The 8,255-nt window shown below is 34.4% G+C and overlaps 1 long non-coding RNA gene across 1 annotated transcript; it reads right to left on the bottom strand.

The window, feature by feature from the left end:
• Positions 1-6,682: 6,682 nt before the first annotated feature.
• Positions 6,683-8,255, bottom strand: LOC148294085 (uncharacterized). The gene is made up of 2 exons (XR_015836785.1): positions 7,968-8,255; positions 6,683-7,102 (listed from the first exon to the last, which is right to left on the bottom strand). It is a non-coding gene; the product is annotated as an uncharacterized LOC148294085 (long non-coding RNA).

Raw genomic sequence — 8,255 nt, 5'->3', positions numbered from 1 at the left:
TGAACAAAAACCATGGATTTCATGCATAATTAACTTTAATCCCTCAAGAAAAAAAAAGGCTGAAGAGAATGACAATCATCGAATTATATATATGAAGCAGTATTTATCATAAAATATTACCTTGGCCTCTTGCATTTCTGGTGGCCAATCAGAAGATCCATCAGGTGCTCTGACTGTTTTTGGGTGGTGTTAAAATGCATAGAAAATTAATACATACAGCAAATAACTGAACAAAGATGGTGCTTTGGATCATATCATCTCATGTTATACCAGTCTTTTGAATCAAGGTAGCACTAGCAACACTTGAGCAAGGGCTAAAGTAAACAACCTATAACAATAATAAGGGTAATCTTCTCTTACCAGACTTATATATTGCCGGCGAGATGCTTGATGTCAGATTGTGAATCTGAATATACGGTTAGCAAGACAAGATAACAAAAAATGAGATCATCAAAATTCATATTCAAATTGAAATTGAAAGAACCCCAGAAATCATATGTTCTTCAAGAATGGGCAACCTGTCATGTTTGAAATCGGAGAATTGGCGCCGGTTCCGAATAGTCATGTACTTGCTGATGCAGCATCATCAAGATTCCCACTTCAAAGTTCAAAGGAACTACCTTTCGAGTACTAAGGAAGTTCAAGTACTAAAATCAATTGGTGGTGTTAGTACTACCAATTAACTCGATCGATAAAGGTAGACCCCTCACTAAAGTATGTGAATCTTGATGATGCCGCACCCGCAAATACCGACTCACTACTGCCTGATGATCATGACGGTCTTGAGATCTCCCCATGCAAATTTGCAGATAAAAGCAGAAACCCTAACCCTAAAGGGAAGACAATTAACCCATGGATGAAGTACTAGCTAGACTCTAAAAAGTTGGAGGAAAAGCGAAAAATAACCAACCCATCTTATGGATATCATTATAGGAACTACAGAAGCTAATTAAGACACATCCACCTGATTTAACAGAAAAAAATCAGAAAAGGAAAATTATTTCAAAAACTACAAAATATCTATAAAGAAGGCCATCAGAGCCACTTAGCTTGTGTGGATCACAGCAAACCAATAAGAATTGATAGCAAGATCTTTGACGAGTCCCATCTAAGGGGAAGAGAAACGTGCCTAAGGTTGAAGAATAGAAAGAGAGAGCAATCAAAGACGCAGTTGCAGAAGAACATCCTGATTTATCAAGACCAGAATGACAACTCCTGAGAGAAGTACACAGGAGAAGCCACTGATGATACTTACAGGTATCCCATCCCATATAAGGAGAAACTAAGTAGCTATCTTTTTATACTAAAAGATTTCGCTCCATTCTATCTATACAAAGCCAGATCCTCAGGCTTTTTTCATGTGGGAGGAATGGACATGCCTGACCCCAGATCGCATAAGCTTCCCAACTTTTCATGCTACACCACAGCCACCTAATATAATTTAGGAGAGGACCTTTGGCTCAAGAAAGTCACTAATTACGGGTAAATTAGTCCTCTTATAAGGAAGCCTTTTATTTTATTTTTCTATTCCTTTTCTTTTGAGGTTGGGAAAACCTCATTTTAAGTGTTTGGATTTTCTCTATTAGGATATGCTTGACTTCTCCTCTCCATATGCCACATCATTTAAATTTCATCTAAGGGCCTTGAGAGCTAACACATCACAATTTTTTTATATATATATATATATATATTTGCCAAGTTGCCGAAATAGGGTCTGATGTGGCATGTTGAGAGGAGGAGTCAAGCAAAATCCTAGAAGAGAATGTCCAAGCAAAAGATCCAAATTGTTTGGAACCATTCTAAAATAGGGTATGATGAACAGAAGTATTCATTATTTGGAGTATCATTTAAAAACTTTCATGGAAAAAAAAATTACAAAAATTACAAAAACATTAATAATTTTGATTATCATAATCATCATTTATTTTAGATTAGTAAAAAAGCCAAATGTGACGATAATTAGATGATTAAATAGTTTTCAATTTTATTGATTTTGTAGTGAAAACTATTGAAACCGAACGGAAAAACTAAGGGCTTATTTGTTAATCATTGCAGTTTTTAGTTTTTATTTTTTTAAAAAGAAAGAAACATTTTTTTGGGTAATTATATTAATTTTCAAATGAAAATAAAATTGAGAATTGAGTCTAACAAACACATAATATATGCACATGTTTTTGTATTATTTTTGTATTTGTTACAGTATATAGAAGATATCAAACCCATATCACATATGTACATTAACTAATGATGTCGTGCAATCTAGCAAGCCTCGGAGGCAGTTGCAACCCAAATATACAATTCCTTGCGTTCTGCTTTATTACATTGATTATGCAAAATAACATTAGGCACTATCAGTCCAACTAGAGAAAAAGAATCGCGCGGCTGCTTTAACTTTGATATATGAGCAAGTGCCATGTGACATACTCATCTTTTATAGTACAACAAATCATCATGATTGTAATTTGCAGCATTTAGCTAATTGTAATTGTACGAGTAATGTTAATAGACAGTGCCACGTGTTGTCACGTGTAAAGGCGCCACTCCGCACATCGGAAGTGATGGCCGGCATTTGCTAAGTCTATATTAATCAACAAGGGAAATGCTAGCAACCTTTTCTCTAACTTTCTCCTTTGGACCTTCTTCTTTTTACAGTTTACTCAAGACATGTGTCACTTTCCATGCACTTAAAATAATGTCATAAATGCATTACAACAGTTTATCCTTATCAAATGTATTGATCTTTTGTTTACAACTTTCTTACCATCTTATTAAAAATAAATAAAAAAGAAAAAATGTTAGTTTATTTTTTTAAAAAAAGGGGTGTTTTTTTTTTAGTGAAAATGTTACAAAAGAAGTCGATACTATGCTAGCTAGGACAACAATTTAATTTATTATTACAGTCTGTATCCTTTGGAAAAACGAAAAGCATACTTTTTTTTATATATAGAAAAACCTACGTTTTTTCTTATTTAATTTTTTTATATGTTGGAAAGAAAGTTATGCGAGGACTGAAGGTTTTATTAGCGACATATGTATTTTTTGGAAAAACAAAAATCAAACAGTTTTTTTATATATAAAAACCTATTTTTTTAATAAGGTGGAAAGAAAGTTGTTAAAATACTAGCTTGTTGTAATATATATATATATATATAATAAGGGTTAATTTGGAAATGAAAAATTAGCTTGTGTGATGATTGATGACATTGTTTTAAGTGTAAGGAAAATGACATATATCATGAGGAAAAAAGAGAAGGTCCAAAAGAGAAGGCTAGAGAGAAGATTACTAACATTCCCCTAATCAACAATCAATGGGATCGAACCACCTTAACTTGCGTTTGAGAATTATTTTACATATATATCAATAGTTCGGTGGAGGTCTCGATCATATTCAACTCACGTGAATGTAAGAACGATACATATTTATAATGAGTTTGCTACCTAATTGTGACTAACCTGTTATAATGACCCAGTTTTGTAATAAGTAAGTTATTCCAAATATAAAAATAACTTTTATCTTATTGTTTGTCAAATGAAAACCCTATTTGTAATGTTATTTTATGTACTTAAGTTGAAGACAATATTAACGTAAGTTGAAACTGAAAGATATCACAAAATGACAAAATAATTGGGTTCTTTTTATCTAATCAATAATTATACTTTTAAGATTAGTGCCCTCATAAAGAACAAAAAGAAAAAGAAGGAAAACAGTTAATGGGAATATGACGCGTAGTGGTGACTTTTAGAATCACATTTTCTGTTCAACTTTTAAAGTCATATTAAAATTTGAAAGAAATCTTTTTAGTATCATATAATAAAAGAATAATATTATTAGTTCATAGATTCCGCCGCTCCCAGTGAGCTTTAGTGCGTAGGAGGATTATACCTTTGGCCTTTTGGCTTGTATTGCAGCCCTTATCTGTCAAAGAAACCTTTTTACTTTAAATATTAAAACGTCTTATCCATCAACTACAATGTTTAGCTTAAAATATGTGTGTCAATCGGGTTAGTCTAATGAAAAAAGGACTTCAAGGTGCCTATCTAAGATTCTATCATGTTTTTTATTTTTCTTTTTAACAAGAAGAGATGCTACATGTTTAAGTATATAAAGTTTTACATCGAAAACTTGATTAAAATAAATTATAACTTATAATAAGTGATTCCACTCTCGATAACACTGAAGTCTTTTGTAATAAAACCTCATACATTTTGAGCTTTATAAATGATTAAATTGAAGATCACTATTAGTGGGTCACATGCCCTCGTCTTTCTGAAATTTAACACAATAATAAAGCATGTTGCCGTCCTTACAACCTAATTTTTTCACTTTTGATTTATCTTTATCTGCTATGGATTGGGGCATTGATTTTGGAAGTCTTGTTCGTTCACGCTCTAAACATGAATCTTTTAATAAAATATAGGAAGCATCGTGATCCAGAGATTTAACTAGCTATGCTATGGATGGGACGCTTAACTAGCTAGCTGTTTTAACTTTGGGACAATCATACGTTAATTTCCATTGTGATTCTTCATGTGGGGACTCAAATGAATATTTTTATAAGCTACAACAAACAAATCAAGATACTGAAAGGAGTTGGAGTGGGAAAATCAGCAAATCAGCTCTCTTAATAGGCAACTGCCGTATTCTATTGCTACCATAAATTTCAAATATTCGATTTTTTTAAATTAGCACCGGCCCAATTAGCAAATATTGGAATGGTAAAGCCCAACTTGGTTTGGGATTAGTGGACTGCATCTGCATGCACTGGCTAATTACTATTCATTCAAAAAGTGCAAAATTCAAACTCCAAATCAAAGCCGAGATTATGTCATGTGTATGTTAGCTATGTTTGCAGCAGAGCAGTTCTTCTCCGGAAGACGATGAAGATGGACTGTGCACATGATGTCGATATCATTATCCATAACCAAAGTACAAACCCTACGCTTCAAGTTCAGGTGTACAAGAAAACAGAGCCCAAAACAGAGTAGTTATCTTATGTTACAATAAAATTTACAAATAACCGCTTTTCTTGTCCCAAATAAAACATGTCAATCAGGCAACACCTACCACATATTTTCAAAAATCCTAAATTAAGAAAAAAAACCCCAAGGAATTAATCCCAAGCTTGGCATGTTGGAGTTATTGCAAACAGCAGCTCAAGCTCAGGCGGGTTGAAATACCCGTTCTTCGGCGGCTGCGGCTTCTTCTTCCCCGCCCAATACGCCTTCTTTTTCGGCGCGGGAGGCGGCGCAACCGACTCCGGTATCCGAAACTCGCAGCGTTTCGGCGTACAGCAACCATCGTTTTCTTCTTTAATCTCCATCGTCATCATGTTCATCACCATCTTCACCAAATCTCGAACAGCAACAACAAAAATAATAAAAAGAAATTTAGTCGGTTTCAAGGCCGGCCTGCAGTAAATTGAAGATGTGGGAAACAGAGGATATATAGGGTTTTGTTTTTTAAGTGGCGGGAGACTTGGCTTCTTCTGGAAGCACTGTTTTGGTAAAGCTTGTTCTGGAAGTCGCTACTCACTACTCGGTCGTTTTGGTGCCGCGTTTAATTGAACTTGTTGTGGCAGCCCTTGGGACAGCTAGGCACGGTGGTGACGTCTACGTGTCGCGAATTCGACGAGCTTTACTCTCCGTGGCGGTGACAAGTGGCTCGATTACGACCGTGCGTAATGCGCTCTTTTGTGTCTTCTAATGCAAGGCGCGAAATGTAGGTCGGTGGTGGAAAGCGCGGGAAACTATATTATAAACCGAAAACGATATTGGGCCCACGAGAAGTAGTTGGAGGCCCAAATTAATTTTTGGGTTTTGGGCTTGTCCCGAAGTCTAGCAATTAATTTTTGTGTTTCATTAACATTAATACAAGCTTTATACACAGCTTAAGAAGCCAATTGAGTGTAACCTACTTGAATTCCCATGACATCTACCAGATAGTGTGTGTGTGCGAGAAACCTTCTTTCCTCCTTGTAGTTTAGATTATCGTTTATTTGAAAAAAACACAAAGTTAAGAAAAAGTACAAGCACAAACAATGTCACACATTAAGTGAGAGCATCGTCTTTCAAACCATTATATATTTATGTGCATCTCTTTGTCCATCCCGTTGTGATTAAGTAATCTTCAACGTACACATGTTAGTTGATTTCTAAATCATATCTATTTAATCATTCATACGTATGGATAGCACTATTACTCGTCAATTGGTTCAATGTATATGGATCATTAAAAAATCTCCAATTTGAGATGACCCAAGAACTCTACGAAATGTTTGAAAAGAATCTATTGAATTAACAATGGAATAGCACTATGTACCAATCATGCTGCAAGCAAACTGACAACGTTTACACTTCCAAAAATATCTCTGATTTTTTTTAAGGACTTTGGATATATAATATATATATCACTTAAGGAAAGTCATGAGTTGGCAAAGAAATAGTCAAGCATTGTTGATTTTTTGGGTCGAAGTTGCAATTCATTGTAAATCCCTAAAAGGGTAGAGAACAGTACAAATAAAATCGGGCAAAAGCACCAATCAGAAAATTAACAGAAAACAAAAATGAACAAATCTAGCTAAAACTAGTACAGTATAGCATGAAGATCATATTTCTGAGCCAAAAATTAAAACGTCAAAAACCAACAAAAAGGCATTTATATTCTACCACCCTTGTTTTTCTCTCTCTTTCTCTTTCTCACTCACACAACACACATATATTCTAGTGTTCCAAACAACCGATGCTCTAATAATAAGAATGAAACAGGGAGCATGGAAGGCAATATGAGTGAGACTATAAGTAAAGCGAGAGCTGAAGCTGCGAAAAATAATGCAGAACCACCACTCTTCAATTTAAAAAGAGTTTTAGCTGCAACACAAACAACTTCAATGTAGCAAATAAACTGGGAGAAGGAGGATTTGGCCCTGTTTATAAGGTGACACTTTCTAAACTGCTTGATAAATACTTATGTACAGTTTATCTAATATATGATAACTTGGACAGGCCAAAGACATAACAGATTTAGGTTCCTTGAAGGAGGCAGCAAAAATCTTCATTCCAGGTATATTGTAGCATGATTTCTGTTTTCTCAGCCTCTCTGATTCTGTAAACCAAAAACTTCAATATATATTTTCTATAAGAGTTGATCTAAATTTACATTCTCTTTGTCTTGACAACTCAATCAAACATTTTTTGGAAGCAACCAAATCAGAGGAGATCTATTCCCATGGGATAAGGAAACATATATGAGTGTTAGCGGTGGTCTACTTTCTAATTTGATAGCCAAATTATTTTCTCTATTTAAGTGATACAATAGCCAAGTGGGAAGAGAAGTAGCTTGTAATGAATTAAATAAAGTGGTGGTTCGATCTGTATAACCAATAAATAAAACTTAGTTGTGATTTTCAATTATGTGCAGGTGTCAGAGTAGGGTTATTGATTCTACTTGGGGGCAATTCTTTTGAACATAAATCAAACACAACCTAAAACAATAAAATAAAAAAAAGATGAAAAACAATCACTATATTAATCAACAAAAATAATTAAAAAGGAAGATCAAAAGAGAATTTCAGTCCCAAAGAATGTTGACTTAAAGCAAATTTCAGATTTTTACTTAATATTTAGACCTCTTTATCAATCCCAAATGATGTTGAAAGAAGCTGTCAGCCTACTCCCAATCGGCTCAAATAATAAATATAACCAACAATTGAAATATTCATCAATTTTAATCTTCTTTTTTTTTTTCTTTTCAAAACCTAGCTAAACAATCAAAAGTCACCCTAAACAATTAAAATCACAAAAGAACTATATTTACATGATTGTTGTCATCAAAGATTTGAAAATTCTCAGCTAAACTCAAAGAATTTCAATTCTCTGCTAAACTCCAAAAATTTCAATTCTCAAAATATGTTTGTTAATTGATGAAATAAAGACCAAAAGATGCGCTAAAAAGGTGAGCTGATGCATACCCGAAGACAAATGATGCAAGAATTCGCAGCCAAGAGAGATAGAAGATGCCTGAAGGTTGTAGAAGAATCTGTGAAAAATATCACAACGAACAGACAATTTCATAAATCGAAAGAGCCGCTGGATTCGCAGCTCGCCTCCCCAAACGAAAATCAACGGCCACCAAAGCATCTCCAAGAGAGAACAGAAATCTTTCATCGTTGCCCCCCAACCAGCTAGTTCGAAATCAACGATGAACTCCTGCTCTGAGTGAACGCATCGTTCGTTGGGGAAGAAATGCTGAAGGAGAA

The sequence above is a fragment of the Prunus avium genome, chromosome 6, assembly GCF_965620075.1.
Source record: "Prunus avium chromosome 6, drPruAviu1.hap1.1, whole genome shotgun sequence".
NCBI lineage: Eukaryota > Viridiplantae > Streptophyta > Magnoliopsida > Rosales > Rosaceae > Prunus > Prunus avium.
The sequence above is the reverse complement of the archived record's forward strand: the minus strand, read 5'-3'. Positions and strand labels throughout refer to the sequence as shown.